Source organism: Heloderma suspectum, chromosome 2 (genome assembly GCF_057233095.1).
Source record: "Heloderma suspectum isolate Gila_16-S chromosome 2, 16-S_ref, whole genome shotgun sequence".
In the NCBI taxonomy this organism is placed as follows: Eukaryota; Metazoa; Chordata; class Lepidosauria; order Squamata; family Helodermatidae; genus Heloderma; species Heloderma suspectum.
In genome coordinates this window covers 291450053-291475521 of record NC_139459.1, presented here as the reverse complement: position 1 = coordinate 291475521, position 25469 = coordinate 291450053, and the positions used below count along the sequence as shown (strand labels likewise).

The window sequence follows — 25469 nt, the reverse complement described above, 5'->3', positions numbered from 1 at the left end:
TCCTCTCCCACGGATTGCTGATCCTCCTCAGAATCAGAACTGCTCTGGGGCTCCCTGGGCAAAGTTTCCACCCTGACATCGAGAGAGGTCTATCTTTGGAGGGGGAGTTCCGACCTCAGATCTCGCCCCCAGCTCCTGTGGAAACTTCCACATCCTTTACCTCCCTGACACTGGGAGAGGTAAAAAGGGGGTGGATTAGTATGGTGCAGATGAAGATGAGGAAGTTTTGGATCCTGTTGATCCAGAACCTCCCAGTATCCCACTTTGACCCCAGCACAGAGGAAATTTACACACAAACACATACACACACACACCAGTAGCAGGAAGGTAAGGAGGAGGACGCCACTCCTCCCTCATTTCCACCCTGCCAGCATGTTTTCAGCAGTGTTTAGGATTGTCAAAGGTTCCGACATTGGAGCACTCCAAATTAGGAGGTAGGAGTATCTTGCCAAAGTTAATTTTTGAATGTATTTCCTGAAGTGAAGCTATACTTACAGCTTTTATTAATAAGGAAACAGAATGGAGCCTGGTTTCTATATATGAGAACTTCTGAGTAGGACAGCATCTAAGACTTGTTTGTAATGTGGCATCCAACTAAAACAGTGAATTTGGTCTTCCCCTCCCCGCATTAGCTCATTTTTGTCTTCTATGTCTCCCAAGGGTATCAACCCAAATGCAACTATAAGTAATTATGGGGAAGGTCATAAACAGGAAAATCACAAACTAGATGTGAAATTAAGCCCTAGTCCTTAGAGAACTAAACTTGAATAGAAGATATAAATGTCTCAGTTATGTGTCTGCTTTTAAGTATTTGGGGTGAAGTTTCAGTTGCATACTAAGCTCATGCAACATTGCAGAAATAAATATACACTCCTGTATTTGTGAAATTATTAGTATTATTTTCTCATACAACAGCAAGGAGGAAAAAATGGTCAACCCCCCACCCCCACCCCCCCGCCAACACACACACACTTCCTATTCAATCACTGCTACAAAACAATTCTAGGTGAACTGAATGTTTTTATGTGGAACAACGATGGCTTTTCACCTCCTTCCTGCAACAAAAGTGCCTGAAAACAATTACTAAAAGGGAAGTGAGAAGACAGACAAGGATCTATGAGGTCAAATGTAAGGAAACTGTAGCAAATCGGTACCAAGAATACAACATCATAAGATTATACGTGTACAATTCCTCTACTGTGTGAACCTCAGGAGTCATACAAAACTAGAATATGCATTTTCTTCTCTTTTTGCAACTGCATGTTACTGCAACGGTGTGTAATTAGCACTACCGTTTGTCTAGGCTTCAGAAATAAGCATGGAGAACAGCCTTGCAGGGTCAGGTAAAGACCCATATAATCTTTCATTCTGTTTCCAACAGAATTCTGCAGCCAGTCAGTAGCCCTTCAGTGCCCAGGCTGTACTGCATACATACGAAAGGATAAAGGTGGAGGCCACACCGGCTACTTCAACAAAGAGACAGGACATTTCATGTTGTTGTTATAGGCCCTGATGGTCTAGAGTAACATCTGCCTTTGAGGCCATGTCAGAAGAGATACAACGGGAAGTCTGCAAGTTTTGAACACCACTGCAGCAACCAAGTTTGTCACTCCCTAAGCTGTTTTTTTATGACTCTCATTTCAGATTTCTATTCTTTCGAACAGATACAGCAGTTTCTACTTTTTCCATCTATTCTCTTAGGCTACCACACTTAGGCTCCTCCTCAATATACAAAACCTTCCACCCTGTAACATTTCAGCTGAGATTTCACTGATCTCCTGTCTGAGGAGCAGACGGTCTTTTGTGAAGGTTTTATGCTACTTACAGTATAAATTAATGTCCTATTGTGCTTCAGCTCTCTCTTTTGCTACGCGGTCATATTTTTTTCGTCTGTTTGCTTCATAACTTCTCATATACAATGCGTTTCCCCTACATTTAGTTTTTATTCTCCTCTTTCATTTTACCTCATATTTTATTCTAAAAAATGAAGCTCCATCATAATTATTTTCCTCTGGTTTCGGATTCCCTGTTCGCCTCCTTTAATTTCATTTGTTCTCATCATCTATTTCTCTCTCCCATTACTCTACTTTCACTTAGAATTTACACATCTTTCCCCTTCCTCCAAGCTCAGTATTTGTTCAGTTTATCTCATCTCACTTCCTTCCTTCTTTCCCTTGTTTTTAAAGTCGTCTGTCATTTGGCATTTTCTCAACTGAGCATGTTGACCTAGTTTCTCCACTTTCAAAATGCCCTCTTTCTTGACCCTTCTACTCTTCCTACCATACACATTTCCCCCTCCTATACATTTCTGTGCTACTGGACCACGTTGTCTGTCTGTGCTGCCTGGAACCTCTTTCTTTTAACTCTATTTTGTCCTCCAAAATCAGGTTTTCATCCATTACACTCCACTGACTGTTTTGACTAAAGTTTCCCGTGACTTAAGTTTCTGCTGAAAACAAAAGCCTACATCCTTCTGAATTCCTCTATTGCATTTAATAAAACACTCACACCTACCCTCGTATGACTCTTCATAATCTTGGTTTTCAGCATTCCATTTTCCTGGGTTGTGGTCCCCTGTGACATGCATCTACTGCTGGCAGCTTATCTTCCCACATTCCTTTATCAGCTGGAGGTCTTGTGGGCTCTGACCTTGTCCTCCTTTTTTTTCACTCTTTATACACTTTGGTGCCTATATCTGCTCTTTGTGGCCTTAGCTATTACCTATACACTTATGCCATCCAATTATACCTTTCTCCTCCCTGCCATTCCTGTGCACAATATTTTAAATATACAACAACCATAACGAACACAAAATGAATGCTGTAAACCAATTTTTATCTTTGCATGTCATAACAGATGACTTTAGAATCTGTTATGACAACATCTGTTATGACATTGCATCTCCTTTTCCCCATGCTTCCTTTTGCAGACATGAGTCTGTCACCAAGCCTTTTTGCTTGCCCAGTCCCAACACTATTAGTATCTTGCTGGCATAACCTGTAATATTATGATCCTTGCTTAAAGTAGTATATAAGTGCAAACTGTGTCCCAACTCATGACTGACACTTTCCTTATTTATGTAAAAGAGGCTGCATTTACAGTTCCTTTCCTGTTGCTCATTTAACTGCATCTGTGTAATTTATTTTCATGTTCAGGCCATATTTGCTTGGAAGATTATACGTCTGATGCTTACTCATGCAGAAAGCATCCATGCTGGAAGAAAGTAGATTGCTGAACTTCCTTCCTTCCTTCCTTCCTTCCTTCCTTCCTTCCTTCCTTCCTTCCTTCAAAAAAGGTCAAAAGGAATGACATGCTAGTTCCATCCCTTCTTTTTATTGTGAAAGGCTAGCAGTTTATGATGAACTAAACTGCATAGTGGTGTTTTACTCTAAGCAAAAACTATTCTCTAAGTCAGGGACAGGCCACCTGGAGCCCTCCAGATATTGTGGACTACAATGCCCATCATACTCCAGTCAGCATGGCTAATGGCCAGTGATGGGGGTTGTAGTGCAAAACATCTGGAGGACACCAGGTTGCCTACTGGTGATCTAAGTGCTTGACAGTGTATTAAGCACTGGACCAATGTTTTGGGGAAAAGACCAGTTCCTCAGAAGCATGACATAAAAGCAGGGGCAACAGAGGGTGAGGGAAGACGTGCCACAATAACTGGTTTATCGTGACATCTGAATGCAGCCAACAGTTCACTGAGACTTACAAATGGCTTTTCAAATGAACCATGGGACAGACATCCCTAACAGTGATATACCACTGAACATGAGTTTCTAAATTCCTTTCTTCCAGGGTTGTGTCCAAGTAAACCTGAACTGCATTCTAGCATTATTGGTATAGCCTTGCAAGTTCCAGTTCAAAGGCAATAGTATAATAAACTACCACTGTATTTTATTTAGAAAGCACATAAAATTATGGGCTCTGTACAACAGCTGCAGGCAATGGACAGGGAAGTTGGTTGCCTCTCTGTGGGAAGGAAGCCTCCCCCAACCTGGTGCCCCTCCCCAGATGTTTTGGACTTCAACTCCCATGAGCCCCAGGCAGCATGGCCAATGATCAGAAATCCTGGGAATTGTAGTCCCAAACATCTAGAGGGCACCGGGCTGGGGAATGCTGGATTAAAGAGATGTGTCCTTCAGCACCGGAGAAAGCGAGCACATATTCTAGCAAGAATGAACCAAAAGTTCATGAAATTGTGATGCTCTGTCACAGGGAAAGGGTGGCATCCTTGCTGTGGCTTATCATTTATTTTTTAAAGGCTACATAAGCACTCCAGCACAAGTAGAATAGCTAGAGAAAGAAGTCACTAGTGATGTCACCGGTACTACATCCAATAGCCATTCATGATGCTCAAGCAACCACACGGCATGCCATATTGCACAGTTACGCTAGTTGAAGAGAAACGTTTCCTAAACAAATACTACTGTTTGAGATCTTTAAGGCAGCTGGATCACTCACAGTATGTGAGTAGCAATTTATTGCTCTGTAAACTGATCAGAGAAGGATGTCAAGGTTGAGTACCTAATTGTCATAAACACAGATTTATATGACTAAGCCTGCAGTCTGATTCTCCCTTTCCTTGTAGGTTTGACTGAATTCAGTATAAACATGCACAGGATTGAATTTCAATCCAATAAGAGACTACTACTCTGAGCACAGAATCGCACTCCATAGTTCTTTGCAGAATGTCCTACTGAAGTCAGAGACACTGATTTCTAAGTAAACTATGGATAGGACTGAGCAGTATGACTACTAACGTAGTCTGCTATGGTTTCAGTTCGGGTCACCATGTTTTCAAAATGGGCGCAAACAAGGCAACTCAAAAGAGTTCAAAGGAGATAAAGGAACTGGTATCTAAAGAATTTGACATTTCCTCTCTCCAGCTCACCAAAAGCACAAATGATTTCTTCAGCCACACACATTATATTGTAACATATCCTACAGAGTAGTCAGCATTCTAGAGCATGCTGCAGAAGTGAGTCAGTACCTTAAAGACTTCCAGTTGCGTACAAGCCAAACAGCTTGCTTTGGCTCTCAACACTGTCTCCCCATATGGGACCTACTTTGATCTTTTTAAGCTATTATACAAATGCAATTACATCCATTTTATGGGATCAACAGGGACTACAGAAAGAACACACTAATCCCAGTGTGAGTGATAGTGTGAGAAGCTACTTTTTAAAATGTGAATAGAAGACTGCAAATGTCTTTAGTGTGTTCCCAAAATGAATTCTCTCTGTGAAGCATCTTAATACAGTCAGCAGATACATAGCACAACTAGGATTCCCGGCTCCTCCTTGCATGAATGCTCCTAATTCTTTCTCAAATTTAGCCCAAACTGTCACAAGAATATAGATGTGAACATTTACAACAAAGTTATATTATTTATGATTGTTAAATATGCTGTGTCAGCTGAAAAGCCCCTCCTTTTCTAAGAGTTAAGACAAATAGTTTATCTGAACACAAAACCCAGGGAAGGAAACCTGGTTAATATTATTTAGATGATGTACGTTAAGAGGTGTGATAAGTTTTTTATGCATGTTTATGCACAAAACTCCTTGGAAGGCTAGCAGCACGACCTTACACTCTTCACGATGTTGCAAAGTTGCCAGTTTTGTATAGCTGTGTTTTTTCAAGTGACATTCTATAATTCCTTTAAGTATTACTGCCACCATTTAATGTTTAAGGACACACTGCATCATGTGAAGAGGTGCCTCTAAAACACCATATGCTCTCTTCAGGAGAAGAGCAAGGGAGAACAGCAAGCTTACCATGAAGACTATGAGGCCAATAACTTCTACGCTCCCTCCCCTGTAAAGGTATAAGACGGGTAGCCAGAGGAGGATACCCGAGTCCAGCAGCTAGAATGTAGGCATTACAATGATCAAGAGATGTAAGAGATTGGGGGGGGGGGGAGAAGGCGATGCTGCCAGGAAGAAGGTGTTACTTGTCTTTTTTTCTAGCATATGAATTGGGGTGGAGGGTGGGGGAAGAAACTTTGTTCATTATTTGTTTTCTTGTTTTGCTTGAAAACTCTTAGAAGCTTGAAGCTTCTCTTCAAGAATCACATTTCAGTGTGCTGCATTTAAATACTGGAAGACACAAGATTGTACTGTATAGCTATAATACATGGCCCTGGACTGGCAAATTCTCCAGTCCAAAGTAAACAGGCTGCAAGAACAGCTCTGATCATCCCTCTCTTTATTTTGGCAGCATTTAACTCAGCTCCCTAAATATAGATCTTGTTTTGTGTAAATTGGCCAGTTCTTGCTACAGTGTCCATTAAAAAGATATATTCTGCCATTCAATGCCATATATGCTCATCTGATTCTTAACCCTTCTCAGCAACACACAAAACATTTAGCTAAACGGTCTATCATTTTTATCTTTTGTGGGAACAAAACATTTTGCAAGAACTAGGAGCGCAGCATTCATTTCCCCAAGCCAGCTAACCATTTACATTTACAAAACAAGAGAAGCTATGAAAGTGTGTGTGTGTGTGTGTGTGTGTGAGAGAGAGAGAGAGAGAGAGAGAGAGAACACAACAATGCATGTCTCTGTGTATGCATAGTGTGTGTGTGATAATTTGCCTGAAAAATTTAACAAATTGCAGAAGACAAGCTTTCCAAATTTTATGAAACAGAGCCATCCCTTTAAAAAAGGAGTTTTTTTTTTTTTTTAAATACAGACTAAAATCACAAAAATTACCAAAAAAATATTAATTTAAAGTTAAATTTAAATGAATAATGCTTAAGTTTACAAATGCTCTCATGGGGTTAACAACAACAATAATAAAAAATAATACAAATAGTTTGGATCTAGACATAATCATACTCAGAGAAGACCCAATGAAATCTATGGGACTAAGTCAAATATGACTAGGTCTAAATCCAATCCAATATAAAATACAACAAAACTCAACATTAATATCAGCTAAAATAAAGCAGAACAACAAAAATCATTGGAATCAATAAAAAATCAGTTACAAATATCTTAGATGATGATGGTGATGATGGTTTAAAAAAACACTTCTTGGCTGCCTTTCAGGGCAGAAGCCCTCCCAAGGGTGCTTACAGCAATAAAATACATTAAAACAGTTAAAATATTAAAAGCAATAAAAATAAAAACACAATAAAAGCCAGCAATAAAACTGGCAACAACAACAACAATAACAGCAATAAGAGCAACAACAACAATCATATCAAGAGAAGGCCACAGTAAAATAATATGTTTTCCAGGACTTCTTAAAAGCCTGCAGTAACGGAGCATGGCAGATTTCCAATGGCAACTTGTTCCAAAGGTGTGGGGCTATTGCAGAGAAGGGCCTCTCACGTGTGGTTACCCACCTTATTGCACTCACGGGTGGGCAAATGAGAAGGGCCTCTCTTTCTGATCTTATCAGGCAGGCTGATATGGGTGAAGGCAGACCTTCAACTAACTTGGTCCCAAACCGTTTAAGGCTTTAAAGGTCAAAACCAGCATTCTGAATTGGGCTTGGAAACGCTTCGGTAAGCAGTACAGCTGGTACAACCCTGACATCAGACCCCAGTCCTCCAAGCAATTTGTCCACATCCTAAGGTTGAACTAGCTAAAAGGTATCCATAACATGTCTAGATAGTGCGCCACCCCTGTCCATCTCAGACTCTGTCAAAGCAATGGCATCCAAGTCGGCACAAATACGAGCGATTTTGTCTGGCGAATTGTTCCCAGCGGGCCTTGGAGGGTTCAAGTTCTTGTGTTCCAAGGCCTATGCCCAAGAGGCCTTTAACCACATGAAAGAGCTCTACTGGACAACACAGAGTAGATGCAATGGTGGCAGAGAAGTAGGATTTCTTTGCCATCATCATCACCACAGAATAAAATCGCAAATGGATTCTGTCCCGTGTTCACTTGTATTCTTTCTGAGTCTTCCTGTAGCCATGAAATTAAAAGACGCTTGCTCCTTGGGAGAAAAAATCTATGGCAAACCTAGACAGCATAGTAAGAAGCAGAGACATCACCTTGCCGACAAAGGTCCGTCTAATCAAAGCTATAGTTGGCTTTATTTATTTCTCATTGGCTGTGAGAGCTGGACTATAAGGAAGGCTGAGCGCCGAAGAATTGATGCTTTCGAACTGTGGTGCTGGAGAAGACTCTTACGAGTCCCCTGGACTGCAAGGAGGTCAAATCAGTCCATCCTAAAGGAAATCAACCCTGACTGCTCATTGGAAGGACAGATACTGAAGCTGAAGCTCAAATATTTTGGCCACCTAATGCGAAGAGAAAACTCTCTGGAAAAGACCCTGATGCTGGGAAAGACTGAGGGCAAAAGGAGAAGGGGACGACAGAGGATGAAATGGCTAGATAGCATCACCGATGCAATGAATATGAACTTGAGCACACTCCGGGAGAGAGCGCAGGACAGGAAGGCCTGGCGTGCTATGGTCCATGGGATCACGAAGAGTCGGACACGACTGAACGACTGAACAACAACAACAACAACAACAACAACTCGACACAGTCATTGCATTGCCCTCAGCAATGCTGGAAGGCTTGGCCAAGTTTTAAAACATGCTTTTTTACTGGGAACAGATAGCATTATTTAGCTCTGATGCACAGTGCCATCCAGGATTAGTTCAGTTCTAAGTGAACCAGGACTAGGAAAGTTAGAAGTATAATCCTGTTACCAAGGTGGATCTTCTAAATTCCCTCTCTCTCTCTCTCTCTCTCTTATTCTTTCTACCTTTGAAATCCTAAAGCAGGGGTGTCTCTTTCAGCCTGACAGCAGAATTCAGTTTTGGAGAAGCTCTTGGGGCCACATTCTAGTGGTAGGTGCGGGTGAAGGCAAAAGGGGAGGACATGACAGAGGTGTACAAAATTATGCGTGCTGTGAATGGGGAGACATTTTTCTTCCTCTCTCATAATACTAGAAAGTACTTCTTCACACAGCGCATAGTTAAACTACAGAATTAACTGCCACAAGACGTGGTGATGGCCACCAATTTGGATGGCTTTAAAAGGGGGTTAGACAAACTCCTAGAGAAGAAAGCTATCAGTGGCTACTAGTCCTGATGGCTATATGCTACCTCAAGTATCAGAGGCAGTATGCCTATGTACACCAGTTGCTGGGGAACATGGGTGGGAGGGTGCTGTTACACTTGTGTCCTACTTGTGGGTTTCCCATCAACAGCTAGTTGGCCACTGTGTGAACAGAATGCTGGTCTAGATGGGCCTTTGGTAAGATCCAGCAGGGCTCTTCTTATGTTCTTGACCTGATGCTTCTGTAAGACATATGGCTAGGCTGGAGCTACTCCCAGTTGTGGGTGGTCTAGAAGCCATGCATCATTCTAGAACCATCTTGAATGCTTTGAAATGGCTTGAACAGCAGCCTTTTAGAAAAGGCAACTAAAGCATACATGTGCCTCTTCCCTTTAGACCATCAGTGGATAAGGAAAGTTTACTTTTTAACCAGATTTAGAAATATTCAACTTTCCTGTGTTCTAATTTCATAATAATAGAACTCTCTCTTAATTTGCATCTGAATTCAAGCCTTCTAACCCTACCTGCATGCTTATATGTTTTGTTATGTTAAACACTACTGATAAAGCAGATATTTGGTTTTATATGAGAGATGCCTAGAGCGAAAGAAGAAAATTATTAGGGATGGATCCAGGAACTGCCTTCCATGGACGGATGGGCTCTATTCACAGAATGTGCCTCCACCTGATTTTCAAGGACCTCTCCCCATTCAGCAGGGTCCCCAATCCTTTGTGCAGTACTTTCATGGGGCTGGACAGGCTTCCATGGGGGGCTTTTAAACAGGAAAATGTCTGAGGGTGCCAATCTAACAGACTGGTAAAAACAAATAATCTGCTCCTTTACTTTTCTTTGTGATCACGTGTCTTGGGTGATTAAAACTGAGCAAGGTGGGACTAATGCCTGAGGGAATGGCTAAGGGATGTGATTAATGCCTCTTTGCTGGAGTAGATTCCCTCCTGATTAAAAGAAGCAGTGATAAGGCCATTATTAAAGGAAACTTCCCTTGACCCAGGAGATTTGTCTAACTAGAGGCCAGTCTCAAATGTACCATTCTTTGCTAAGGTGATTGAGAAAGTGGTGGTATTGCAGCTCCATATGCATTTGAATCATTTGGAGTGTTTAGATCCATTTCGATTGGGCTTGCAGCCAAGCTATATAACTGAGATGGCTTTGGTCACCGTGGTGGATGACCTATTCCAGAAACTGGATAGGAGGACCGCACCTCTATTAGTTTTCTCGGATGTCTCGGCAGCTTATGGCTCACCTGGCAGCACTGGGCCTTGGGGGTGGTTCTTGTTTTGCGGTGGTTCTGGTTCTTTTTGTTGGGCTGTGTCCAAAAGGTCGTGCTGGGCTATGGTCCCTCCTGTTATTTAATAGTTACATGAATGGCTGGGAGAGGTCATTTGCAGCTTTGGAATAAGGTGCTACCAATATGCTGACAATACCCAACTCTATTGTTCATTGTTGCCTAACACCAAGGAAGAAGTCAAAACCTTGCCCACGTTCAATGATGGGCTGGATGAGAGTGAACAAGCGGAGATTAAACCCAAACAAGACAGATGTGTTGGTAATAGAAAGCCTGACTTGGGGATAGGAATACATCCCTGTTCTGAAAGGAGCTGTGCTCCCCCCCGAAAGATCAGATCCATAGCTTGGGAGTGTTCCTTGATCCTACCCCATTCCTGGATCTTCAGCAATGGCAAGAGCACATTTGCCCCATGGCACTCGTTGAGCTTGCTGTGACTCTTCCAGAGTTGGTCTGACTTGGCAACAGTTATGCATGCCTTGGTTATATCATAGACATAGACATGGACATGGACATAGACTCATAGGGTTGGAAGGGGCCTACAAGACCATTGAGTCCAACCCCCTGCTCAATGCAGGAAGTCCGATTCCCAGGTGATCTCCCATCCAAGTACTAACCAGGGCTGACCCTGCTTAGCTTCCGAGATCAGACAAGTCATTGCCCAGTCACTTTGTTCAATCAGGTTTAGACCGCTGCAGTGCATTCTGTGTAGAGCTACCCCAGAAGAGCTACAATTGGTGCAAAATGCAGCAGCTAGGCTGCATGGTATAGGACCATTTTACACCTGCCTTGAAAGACCTGCACTGATTACCAATTGCTTTCCAGCGCTCAATTCAAGGGGCTGGTTTTAACCTTAAATGGCCTCAGTGGCTTAGGACCTGACCTGTCTCATCATGAACCTGTACGATAGTGAAGATCTGCAGGAGAGGCCCATTAGTCAGACACACACGAAAGGGCTTTGTCCTGTGTTGCTCCCAAACTGTGGAATGCACTTCCTCAAAAATGACAATTGGCCCCCACTCTTTGGCTTTAGGAAAGGTGTTGAAGACACATCTTTTAAATTCAGACTTTTAAATTATGGAGTTGCTTTAATGCTTTAATGTATTACTTTTTTAATATTCTCATTTTTATTGTTTTAAGGTTTTCTTGTTTTAAATTGTTGAGCACCACCTTCACAAGTTTTTATCAAATAAGGTGGTACATAAATATTCACAATCAATCAATCATCTGTGTCTGTGTCCTAAGCAAGCACTATACAGGGAAACTGCCATAAGAGATATGGAACATTTCAAATGAACAAACTACAACAATCTCTGCACCAGGACAAACAAGACTGGTTTTCATATCACCATAAAGTTCTCATTGGTCCACTACATCAGGATTTGCCAACTGCTCTACATTTGTCCTTCTATGATTTCTACTTGGACCTAGAAAGAGAGATGCCAGGCTTCAAGTCTGTATGGAAACATGAATCTCAAGATTCATGCTGTCTAGGAAGGGATTTACCAATGCACTGGTTGTATCTGATAAAAGTCACTTTTCGTTATAGTCATCATCTGCATCTCAGATACCATGGGAATATAGGAAGCTGCCTTATACTGGATCAGACGACTGGGTCCATTTAGATCAGTATTGTCCATATTGAGCTATAGCCCTTCCAAAGGTGGATCCAGGAATGTTCTCATACTATGAACTCATCACTTCAGAAACAGTCAGGCCACTTCCTCCAGATTGTACTAGCATTGCGTCCTTCTTACTAAATTCAGATTAATTTCTCCTTAGGAAATCTGGCTTCTGTTGATTCAGAAGAAAAGCTCTAATTCAGAACAAATGAGGTAAGTCCCAAGCTCTCTTTACGTAGTGCTAAATAGCACAACAAAGCAAACTATTACCTGCAATATACTCCAAGCTAAACTAGAATTACACAGGTGTGTTAGCAGATGGTTTGTTCTGAGACATGTTTACAGAAAGTCACTTCGTAGTGAACAAATATCTATCCAATTTCTGCTTTCAAGTACAACCATTTGCTGTCAGTGCAAATATAATCAAAGAACTGGGATTAAAACCATTTCAGAGGATCCATTTCCTTATGAAAATACTGACTTTCCAATAATCGCTTATACCAATTCAGTGCATCCTAAAAGTACAGAATGCTAACAGCCATCAAACATTTTGTACAAATTCAGGAGAAACTCTTATAACCAGTTTAAAGCATGTAGCAGCTTGCACAGGGTCATACTTACTTTATGCAGTTGGTTTCACAACCATCTTAATTGTTCAGGGCAGACAAAATGTGTTGAGTCATGTCTGTTAAGGTGGGAAGGAAGTTGCAACATATCTGTACTATGTCTTTCCACACAGATCAATTGCTTTTCATGGGCACGATTTTAAATAGCTATCCCTCCAGCCAAAATACACACACCTACACAGGTATCTTCTCTCACACTGCCCTTAGTCTCAGATAAGGATTTATAATGGAAACTTCTTTTTTCTTCTTTTTTACAGTTATGCACATGACCACTGAATTTCATATAAATGCAACATATACTGTAAGGAATTTGTGACGGAAACAACTTCCTTAAGAATGCCTCAGGTCAGTCTCTGCCTCTGTTCGTATCAGTGTTCCTTGTCCCATTACATTTTTCTCTATTTTCCTTGTACCTTGTCCATCAATGTATCCCTCTTTGTTCATGTGGTGCGTTGCTGCTCCTGCAGTCTGCATGCACAAATATAAGTACAGGAATCAACAGGGACAACAGGAAAAGGCTTACATCCAATTAGATTCTCCCAATGACAAAATAGATTACATCAGCAAACAGGGAGGGGTGTGATTCCCCAGAGCCCCCTGATCATTTCCCCCTCAGATCTGTTCTGCAGGGTTGAAGGCAGATTTGGGGGGAAAGCAAGCAGGGGAAAGTGACCAGGGGGCTGAGAGGCCCTCCAGAGCAGATTGGGGGGAGGGAGCACGGAGGGCTGCAGGAGGGAGGAGTGGTGGGGGGAAGTCCCACTGTGCAAGGGATGTCCACTTGCCCTGGTTAGTACTTGGATGTGAGACTGCCTGGGAATCAGGCTTCCTGCACTGAGCAGGGGGTTGGACTCGATGGTCTTGTAGGCCCCTTCCAACCCTACGATTCTATGATTCTATGATGTTTGATTTCACCCAGAATGAAGAGCAAACAGCAGTGCTGCAGTTGGTGTTTCAGACCACTTGTGATTACTCCTCAGGAGCATTTCTTGGGCCCTGGGTACTTGAAGGGCTGCCTTCTATATAAACTTCCCTGAACACCACGGCCAACACTGGAGATTTGGTCTGGGTTCTCCTACTGTCAGAAGTTCAGTGGGAGTAGGGCCTTTTCAGTTGTGGTACCAACTTTGTGGAAAGCTCACCTTTGTGGAAGCCTGCCTAACCTCTTTGTTTCTCATTGTCAGGACCTGGATGTTCCTGCAGGTTTTTGGTGAAAGTTGATTTTTGTTTCTCTTGTTTCTTTCAGCTTTGTGACTTTCTTGCTTAGCTTTGTTTTTATTTCTGTTGATAGGTTATTCCTATTAAGGTTTTAATTTTTATGATCGTTATGAATTATTTATTAGCTATACTTATTGACTGCTTAATATAATAAAATCCCCAATTGGTTGTTACGTATTCATTTTATTATAAGCCATTTAAAATCTTGTTTTCAAAATGTGGGATAAAATTCCTAAATAAATCAACACATATTTCTAAAATAAACACTTATATATTTCTGGCCAATGCACTGGTTCCATGCACTTGTTTTAATCAATTACATGGGCTTATGCCAAATACATAAATCCTTATTCCCTGTCAGTTGTTGTATTTTGGTCAGTGGGTAGTAAAAATAATGAGTGGCTAAATAGATTGAGGCATGTACAGTTTTTTGGCACAGCACTTTTATTTCTTTGCTTGATGTGATGTCCTTGGAATATGGGGTCCAGTTTTTCTTATGAGACAGGACACCATTCTTTGCAAAGCCTTCAGTACTGGAAGTCTTGTACGTTATAAGACCCTAGTTAAGATGGTGGTGAACTGCTAAACCTTCCTGAGGGTCTTGCTTTTTCTTACCCCTGCTCTAATCTTTTTGCCCACCACATACTGAAATCTGAAATTGTGCTTCAAGAGGCACACTGTGGGACTTCTTTGCTGTTACCATTTTGGCAAGGGGATGTCCCAGCCTGTTATTTAATATAGTAGCAAAAGGTGCTTTCAAATCAGTAGAGCCTTATGTAAAAGGAACATTCCAACTTGGCCTGCTTCCTCACAAGCAGAACTACTTTCATGCTAGGTGTTTGTTGATATGGACAGCAGGACCCTGGCCATGGAAGCTGGAATCCATTAAGGAGTGTGCAATTTTATTGATAAAGTGAATCCCTAGAGGTTTTGGGACCAAAGCCAACTCAACTTAACCTCAAATGCATCCCATAAAAGCAGGTAACTTCTCTAATGACAGATTTACTTTTCATATATAAGTAAGATGCGTGAAAGTAAATACTAGGAATGCTTTGTCTAGTGGGGGGAAAGTATCAAAGAAACATATTTGTATATATTTAGGATAGTTAATCATCATTGGATAGTTAATTGTTATTGGAACATCAGAAACATGCAGGTTTAAGTGCACAATTATGTATTAATCTGCATTTAAAAAATCTGCATTAAAAGTACCCCTACTTTATAACACTGGTCCATCAGGTAAGGTCCATTATTCTATTAAACCATCTGGGAAGCACATTCTCTCAGCAGATTTACATAAAATATTAAAAATTGTGGAAATTATAGTCCCAAACTCTTGAAAGCTGGCAGGCTGCAAAAACTGATTTGCACTCTGTTCCCTTAAATGCACCCTGATGAAAAACTGGAAGAAATTTTATGGAGAACTCTCCCCACTCCTTTATAAGTCCATGGGGCTATTTGCTACCTAAATCTACTGAGAAAAAGTAGTTTCCAGTTAACTGAATAAAAATCAGGTTTTGAGCACTTTTTTTAATGGAATGGAGACTTAACCTGGAGAACCCTATTTTCAAAACTGAGTGCGCCTTGGGAACCAATGCCCCCACCTACAAATACAGTCATCTGTTTGTCTGTAATAATTTTCTATGTGACTATGACTCAGCCTCCTTACAAAATCTAATGACATACAGAAAGATTTGTGATTCATTATAACATATTACAAGTGAGGCCCTACAACAAAATGTTGCAGTGTGACCCTGGTTCGCATGTGTTATCTGAGCCTGTGGCTAAAGGGGGCTGAAAAAACAAAAGTTGGCAGCAAGAAAGACAGGAGTCCCTGCTTACTTAGAAGTTTGGGTCTTACTTACTTCAAAGTTTTTTTAACATTTAAAAAGTACAACCAGTCATGAGACTTCTGCATGCAGCTCAGTACTAGAGTTGTCCTGGGAAGAAGTCTGAGTGAGCCATTTAAGCATATGGAGCTTTCTTGCAAACTGAGAGATATGGGCAATTTCTGACCAGAAATCCCAAACCAGCCTCTCAGCTCCATCTCTGACCTGCAATATTAACAGTGGACTACAATGCAGGGTTGTTGCATGCTTCTCTCTCTCAGCCTCCAACCTGCAATAGGAGCCCAAAAGTGAACTATGCTGTAGAGTTGTTGTATACTACTCCATCAGCCCAACCTGCAATGTGGGAATAAAAGCAATGAATAACACTGCAGGGTTGCTAGAAGCTACTCTCTCAGCTTTGGCGCAGCATCGGGTCTAATAGCTCTTGACAACACTGAGGGTTCTTATAAATCACCTGGGGCAGTATCCAATGGAGTGCCTATGCGCCCACAGATTCTGCCTCCCCCCGGTCAATTCCCTTCCACAAGTGGCACCCATCACTTGCGGAACAGAGATCGAGTGCTTCCAGGGGCAACCAGAAACGAGCGAAAACGGGACAGGTCAGGAATGGGACCGACCCAGAAATAAGTGTTTCCGCTCATTTGGAGGCTTCCTCTAAGAACGGTTAAATCTCCGTCATGCAAGCAATGGGTCCCGCTTGCACAACGAAATCAGTGGGGGCTTAACCACCCTGTTGGATACTGCCCTTAGAGCCTGAGCAGCAGTATTCAGTGTGAACCACACTGCAGAGCTGTCTCTTCCAGTCATAGCCCCTTCCAACCTGCAACAAGGAGACAATGAGCTGCATTTGCTTCAAAATTTCCATCAGCAGGGCTATTCCTAAAAGTTTCACAGTAAATAACAGCCGAGTTAAAAAGAGCAAAAAGTCTTTTCTTTGTTGCTACCTGTTTGGAGGAATTTTTTTATTTTTTATTTTTTAGGTAAGGGGGGCACCTAAGACTTAGGGGCTGCGGATTCATTCTAACAATTTGTTGCAGGTTTCACTTGTTATGGAACTATTTCTTCTAGTCGGAAACATCTTTTCCTTAAAAAAACAACAGCACAAAGTTAAATACAGGCACACATACATGTACGTGTACACACACACACACACACACACACGTAATATGTTCGATGTTTCTAGTGCAAGAACCCAATGTTTAGAGAAAAAGAATACACAATTTTAAATCACAGTAGGATGAGGAGAGTTTGGATGTATGTGCTAACTATTACAGAGCACACAAACTGGTCTCCTGAGATTCCATAGTGGCAACATTTTACTTGCAGCCAGAGATTTAAAGAGACATTTAATTTGATCCTGGCTTCATAACTAGTTGAAAGATATTTTTAGGGCACACTCCATCAAGCACTGAAGCTGAACAGCTAACATTTCAAGATGGATTCTGCATTCATCTCAAAAAAATGAATGGATGATGTGAATGAGTAGATCTTAATGTACTACAGGTAGCTTCCTAGCATTATAAGGTACCTGAACAACACTATCACAAGAATATTTTCATGGAACTATAAAACTGTTTCCCCTTCATGGATCACTGCCTTGTTGTGGCGAAGGGGCTTGCGTAACTCAGTGAAGCCATAAGCTATGCCGTGCAGGGCCACCCAAGATGGACAGGTCATGGCAGAGAGTTCTGACAAAATGTGGTCCACTGGAGAAGGAAATGGCAACCCACTCCAGTATTCTTGCCAAGAAAACCCCATGGAACATATCACAAGGCTAAAAGAGATGACGCCGGAAGATGAGCCCCTCAGGTCGGAAGGTGTCCAATATGCTACTGGGGAAGAGCAGAGGGTATTTCCAAGTAGCACCAGAAAGAGTGAAGCGGCTGGGCCAAAGCCGAAAGGACACTCAGCTGTGGATGTGTCTGGTGGTGAAAAGAAAATCCGATGCTGTAAAGAACAATATTGTTTAGGAACCTGGAATGTCAGATCAATGAATCAAGGTAAGCTGGAGGTGGTCAAACATGAGATGGCAAGATTGAACATCGACATCTTGGGAATCAGCGAACTAAAATGGACAGGCATGGGCGAATTTAATTCAGGTGACCATCATATCTACTACTGTGGGCAAGAATCCTGTCGAAGGAATGGAGTAGCACTCATAGTCAACAAAAGGGTGGGAAAAGCAGTACTGGGGTACAATCTTAAAAACGATAGAATGATCTCAGTACGAATCCAAGGCAAACCATTCAACATCACAGTAATTCAAGTCTATGCCCCAACCACTGATGCCGAAGAAGCTGAGGTTGATCGGTTCTATGAAGACCTACAACACCTTCTAGAACTAACACCAAAAAAAGATGTCCTCTTCATCATAGGGGATTGGAATGCTAAAGTAGAAGTCAAGAAATCACCGGGATAACAGGCAGGCATGGCCTTGGTGTACAAAATTAAGCAGGACAAAAGCTAATAGAGTTTTGCCAAGAGAACACGCTGATCATAGCAAACACTCTTTTCCAACAGCACAAGAGGCGACTCTACACATGGACATCACCAGATGGTCAATATCAAAATCAGATTGATTATGTCCTTTGCAGCCAAAGATGGAGAAGCTCTATACAGTCAGTAAAAACAAGACCTGGAGCTGACTGTGGCTCAGATCATGAGCTTCTTGTTGCAAAATTTCAGCTTAAATTGAAGAACGTAGGGAAAACCACTAAACCATTCAGGTATGACCTAAATCATATCCCTTATGAATATACAGTGGAGGTGAGGAATAGATTTCAGGGATTAGACCTGATAGACAGAGTGCCTGAGGAACTATGGACGGAGGTCTGTAACATTGTTCAGGAGGCAGCAACAAAATCCATCCCAAAGAAAAAGAAATGCAAGAAAGCTAAGTGGCTATCTGATGAGGCTTTAAAAGTAGCTGAGGAAAGAAGGGAAGCGAAAAGCAAGGGAGAAAGGGGAAGAGATATCCAACTGAATGCAGAGTTCCAGAGAATAGCAAGGAGAGACAAGAAGGCCTTCTTAAATGAACAATGCAAAGAAATCGAGGAAAACAATAGAATGGGAAAGACTAGAGATCTCTTCAAGAAAATTGGAGATCTCAAGGGTACGTTTTGTGCAAAGACGGGCATGATAAAGGACAAAGAAGGCAGGGACCTAACAGAAACAGATGAGATTAAGAAGAGGTGGCAAGAATACACAGAAGAACTATACAGGAAAGATCTGAATGTCCCTGATAGCCGTGATAGTACGGTCACTGAACTTGAGCCGGACATCCTCGAGAGTGAAGTCAAGTGGGCCTTAGGAAGCATTAGTAACAACAAAGCTAGCGGAGATGACAGTATTCCAGCTGAGCTATTTAAAATCCTAAAAGATGATGCTGTTAAAGTGCTGCATTCAATATGCCAACAAATTTGGAACACTCAACAATGGCTGCAAGACTGGAAAAAGTGAGTTTACATTCCAATTCCAAAGAAGGGCAACGCCAAAGAGTGTTCAAACTACCGCACAATTGCGCTCATTTCACATGCCAGCAAGGTGATGCTCAAAATCCTACAAGCTAGGCTTCAGCAGTATGCAAACCGAGAACTACCGGAAGTACAAGCTGGGTTTCAAAGAGGCAGAGGAACTAGAGATCAAATCGCCAATGTTCGCTGGATCATGGAGAAAGCAAGAGAATTCCAGAAAAACGTCTATTTCTGCTTCATTGACTATGCTAAAGCCTTTGATTGTGTGGATCACAACAAAATGTGGCAAATTCTTAAAGTGATGGGAGTACCAGACCACCTTACCTGTCTCCTGAGAAACCTGTACCAGGGTCAAGAAGCAACAGTAAGAACCAGACATGGAACAACCGAGTGGTTCAAAATTGGGAAAGGAGTATGACAAGGCTGCACATTGTCACCCTGCTTATTTAACTTATATGCAGAGTACATCATGAGAAACGCTGGGTTGGATGAATCACAGGTCGGAATTAAGATTGCTGGGAGAATTATCAACAACCTCCGATATACAGACGATACCACCCTAATGGCAGAAAGCGAAGAGGATCTAAAGAGCCTCTTGTTGAGGGTGAAAGAGGAGAGTGCAAAAGCTGGTTTGAAACTCAACATTAAAAAAACGAAGATCATGGCATCTGGCCCCATCACTTCCTGGCATATAGAAGGGGAAGAAATGGAAGCAGTGACAGATTTTACTTTCTTGGGCTCCAAGATCACCGCAGACGGTGACTGTAGCCATGAAATTCAAAGACGCTTGCTCCTTGGGACGAAAGCTATGGCAAACCTAGACAGCATAGTAAGAAGCAGAGACATCACCTTGCCGACAAAGGTCCGTCTAATCAAAGCTATGGTTTTCCCAGGAGTAATGTATGGCTGTGAGAGCTGGACTATAAGGAAGGCTGAGCGCCGAAGAATTGATGCTTTCGAACTGTGGTGCTGGAGAAGACTCTTACGAGTCCCCTGGACTGCAAGGAGGTCAAATCAGTCAATCCTAGAGGAAATCAACCCTGAGTGCTCATTGGAAGGACAGATACTGAAGCTGAAGCTCAAATATTTTGGCCATCTAATGCGAAGAGAAAACTCTCTGGAAAAGACCCTGATGCTGGGAAAGACTGAAGGCAAAAGGAGAAGGGGACGACAGAGGATGAGATGGCTAGATAGCATCACCGATGCAATGAATATGAACTTGAGCACACTCCGGGAGAGAGCGCAGGACAGGAAGGCCTGGCGTGCTATGGTCCATGGGGTCACGAAGAGTCAGACACTACTGAACGACTGAACAACAAAATAAAACTTTTTGCAAGGTTACCCATTTCTAGTGGACAGGCAACTATCTTTAAAAAATCCAGAATTTTGTTTAATTCTTTTGTTTAGAGAAGTGAAATAATCAGTGATGCAATGAAAAACTGAATGCTGTAATACAGACTTCTTCAACCTGGTGTCCTACAGACTACAACCCATCATTCTGGTTGGGGACAATGGGAGTTTAGTCCAACATTTCTGGAGGGCACCAGATTGGGGAAGGCTGCTCTGTATCTGAATCTGTTAGATGTATTTACTGGGGCTCCAGTTGTCCTTCTTCTTCAATGAATAGAGTAAGTTTTAGGTATAAGGTTTAAAACTTGCGTGATTAGAGGTCAATATTCTATTTATTCTAATTTTTTCACTAAGACAGCATAGCCAGTGTGGTGTAGTGGCTACAGTGTTGGACTGGGAGATCCAGGTTCTAGTTCCCACTCAGCCGTGGAAACTCATTGGGTGACTTTGGGCCAGTCACAGACTCTCAGCCCAACCCACCTCACAGGGTTGTTGTTGTCAGGACAGAATGGAGGGGAGGAGGAGTATGTTCACCGCCTTGGGTTCCTTAAGGAGGAAAAAAGGCAGGATATAAATGTAATAAATGGAAATGAAATGAACGAACATTTTGCGGATTCAGTTATAAAGGCATAACTGTAAATTTTAGAACTTTTCCAAGAACATGAGATATTAAGGGACATTTTGAGTGTTAAGAAGTGAACTGATTTTTTATTATTTTTTTTAATGCTGGAAGGGTGGATGGCCAGATGGCTAATTAGGTGACAAGCAGTAGGAGCTCAGCTGAACAATTACAGGAAGATCAACAGTTGTCATTATGATAACGAACGGCTACAGAGTTCGTTATTGAAGTCATATTCCCAAAGGCTGTGGTAGTGGGAATTTACTTCTGAACAGAGCCCTTTAATATTGCTGTGTCTGTTTTGGCCTGAGGCTACATATTAGAAATGATAAAAGAAGTTCTTTCATACAGTTTTAAAATCAGAGCAGTTGCACTGCCAGTATCAACATGACAAAATGCTTTTGGCTAGAAAGAGAGAGAGCTCTGTAGCAAGTATCAGACAAGTGTGAACAGAAACTCTCTTAACCAATCAAAGCACAGCCTTATCTCATCGCATGCTGTTTTTTACCTTTTTATATTTTAGCCAGATTTAGTAACTGTTGCTTTGGCAGTAATTACGGAACAAGTTCAGCACAATTATTCTATCAGCAGAAGGTGAAGCACTGTTTTCAGGGCCTTTCTTCAGTCAGCTGTGTGCCAATGTAACCAGGGCACTTCCCGTATAGTATGAGAAAGGAAGTTACGCAGCAAGTGAACTCCTTTCCTTCGGATGGGAAAATGTAACATTTTTGCTGCGCTGTAGATGGAAATCACGGCTATCCATTTTCCTGTTGAAATCTGAAAGTATTTTCGAGGGCGCAATATTAAGATATCTCCTTGCTGTACCAAAAGTTAGGGAATGAAGTAAGTAGGCTGCATACGTAACCATCATAATGTTTTAGCTGTAGCATTTCCTTCCTCAGGTCAAGAAGGCTGGATTAGATCAGGGTGAGCAAGTTAGTTATTCAGCGGTGAGAGCCAAAAGGCAAATATAATATTTGCCTATTTTAGCTGCCATTCTGTAACTTTTATGAACATGGAAACTACAACTGATAGACCTATTACATTTACCGGACAATATTCTAATGAAATTGCTGCCCTCAATAAATATTGCCCTTAATATTTAATTCAAGTATGAAAAATATGATTGAATCAAATTATAATACTGAGGAGTAAAAAAACACCCAAGGAATTCTGGTTTATTACTAGCCCCATTCTTCCTCATCTGTTAACTATTTTAATATTTTTCAAATATTGTATCTGCAGCCAAGTATGCTAACCACCTCCCGCCCGCCACCCCCAACGTACCGCTTCCCAAGCTAAAGTCACAGATGCACAAAAATGTTTTGCAGACTGCACTTGGCAATGTTATTAACTTACTGAGCCTTACACTATAACCAAAGTCTTATTTTCTGATTTCATTTGGAGGCCATGGCCTTTCCTATGCTCAAGCAGCATTGATCCAATCTAGTATATAAGAATGCCTTTAAAACAAAATGTGCTGAGGGTGATATAAATACGCTCCACAACATCTTGAAGCACATAATCATAATTTTGGGTGGCACTGATGGGAGTATTCAATACTGCTTGTGTGCTGGCAGTACGTATCACTACTGCGATGGGAACCTAGCACTTGCCAAAGCAATAGGAAACAAGTGGAAACGCTACTTTCTGGAATGGTGCAGGTCAGCGGAGTTCACAGAAGGGCGTTGTCCCACTCTGGTGACTTGTCCCACTCTGGAAATGAATGCTTCTGCTCCCTTCCAGGGTTCCTTTAGGAAATGCTAGTTCCTGTTGTATGTGTGGTGGGTCACATGAACATAACAGAATCAGGGGATGTACAGCAGTAGTATTGGATACTGCATGAAAGTTTCACTGAGTCCGTATCAATCTGAGGAATGCAGAGCACTCATATACAATATCTGGGAATAAATATTAATTTGTCACCCTAAATGTTGCACTTGTTTGTAGAGGCACTATTGCCGCTAAACCACAGCTTAATAGCATGGGAAGAAATCTTTGCGAGCCTCAGGCTTGCAAGCTCCCCCTTCCTCTGGAGTGGTTGTGTGAAGGAGATTAGAAGCATCCATTTCCGTTTGTATTTACACTAAGGGCACAATCCTATGCAGGTTCAGACAGAAAAAAAGTCCTACAACTCCCAGCAATCCTACAACCCCAACTAGCATTGTTGGCTAGGGCATGCTGGGAGCTGTAGGACTTTTCTCTAAACGTGCATAGGAATGCGCCCTAACTGTGATCATGAAAGGGCTTTGCATTAACCCAGGGAAATTGGACACTTTTTTCTTTCAATAGCAGACCCCCATGCCATTTCACAAATTCCTTTTAAAATTCTTCTGTGTTTCTAACACAGTTTATCATGTAGTACTGCAGTTAAAAGAAAACCACGTTAAGGGCGCAATCCTATCGAGATAAGCGGCCACCTCTGAACTCAGAGGCGACCGCCTATCCAAAGCAGGGCAGGAGAAGCATGGAGGGGATCATTCCCTCCACGCCCTGTATTTTTGGCTAGACAGCCAATTGCGGCTGTCTAGCTGCGGGAGGACGGAGTGGGGGAGGAGACTGCTGTACGACACATAGGATGTGTCGTACAAGCATTTCCGCCCACCCCGCCCTGGAATCCCCCCAGCCATGCCCCTTTTCGGCTGCTCCGTGCTCCTCTTGCGAGCGGAGGATGGGGCTGTTCCGCAAGGGCTCCGAGGTCGCTTCCCAGAAAACAACATATCCTATGGCCATCTAGCCACTGTCTAGCAGCCATAGAATTGCTCCCTCCATCTCCTTTCAGCTTACAGAATTAGTCCCCAATCCTTTGGCCATTCTCTCATGCTTGCTGTGCAGCACTGCCATTAACTGACGAGGGAAATGTAGGGCTCTTTTACATTTTAAAATCACCTCTCTGTTACACACAGTCCGGGCAATGTAGAAAGAAGACTAAACATACAATTAAATTGTACTCATACGGCATACTTCCCCACCCCCACCCCAAGGAAAAAGATAGCAGCTGTGGATTAGAGAGGACAATTCAGATCAGAAAAACTGTGCATGAGAAAGGATTATCACCACTCCCCAGTCCTGATCCAAGTTCCTAATACTACCAATAATTTAAATAATTCCATCTGATATAGTTAAATGTAAAGCTTTTACACTTATAATGCTTCTATAAATATATTATAATTTACATTACACATTCAACAGCAACCAGTTCAACAGCAACTGAAGATTCAAAAGGTTAATGAGTGATAAGACCATGTCATATATTCTAGTTTTCATGTATTCCTTGGCGCTGGCGGATGTTTTGGTGGGTGTGGGTCACCTGCAGTTTTCAATATTCTTAAAAATCTTGTTTGAGCATGTTTATAGAGACTTAAACTTGTACTTTCCTTATAATCTTTTTCTCAGATCTCAATGAATGAATGCTGTATGATTTAATTTGCCAAGCCTTTGATTTCCATCAACCTGGATGAGATCACAGCATTCTAAACACAACACCTATTAGCAATCCCTGTTTGAAGGATGAAAAGAACTGCCAGTCTGTGTTGCAATAGTCATACCCTGATAACGTGCTACCTTGTAAAACCCCTCGTCCGTCAAGAAATGTTTAAATTCAAATTACATATTGTTATACCATAGAACATGAAGTTCTATAATTTCAATTAGCTTTTCCAGTTTTCTAAAAAGTAGAAAAGCTAAGATTGAACAGTTCAAAAGAAGGCATGCTGTATAAGAATGAAGAAAATATCAACAAAATTAAACAATACGAATAGCATTTGATAATTTAGTCTTTGATGTGCCTCTAAAACCTACACGCATTTTCAATACCACTCAATGCAACACTGACTACTTCCTATTCAAAATCATGAAATTCCAGTGTATGCAGTTAAAATGGTGGACAGGAAGTTAACCGAAGAGGGCTTCGGCTATTGGGCGGTATAGAAATGAAATAAATAAAATAATAAACAAATAAATCCTATGCTATAAAAAAATGTATTGAGCATTTATACAATGCATTTCGAATATTCAAATGTACATTAATGTAAAAGCTCTGCACAGTAGACCAGTATTATATTACTTCCAACACTGCATGGGAAGAAGACTGGATTGGGGAAAATGACTTGCCTATCTGGCAAGTTTATGGCTGAGGTGAAATTTCAGTCAGGAACACGTCTCATTCTTAATCAGTTTTCACATCTATATAATTTATGTGAAACATTTGTACCATGTCTTTCCAAATCTGCTCAAGGCAGCTACTAATAATTAGAAATTAATAAATATTCAAACCCTTACACTCAGGCCAAAACATCTCCTTCCCCCACCTAGCCAAAGTCTTTCAGTAAAGAGTTGGGACTTATATAATTTCTTAAACTAATACAGGTAACAAACAGTA

The 25469-nt window shown here is 41.6% G+C and overlaps 1 protein-coding gene across 3 annotated transcripts in view; it reads right to left on the bottom strand.

The window, feature by feature from the left end:
- The window catches only part of ATG7 (autophagy related 7), a 183134-nt gene that overhangs the window by 11578 nt on the left and 146087 nt on the right, over nucleotides 1-25469 (bottom strand). The gene's annotated exons all lie outside the window — the stretch shown is intronic.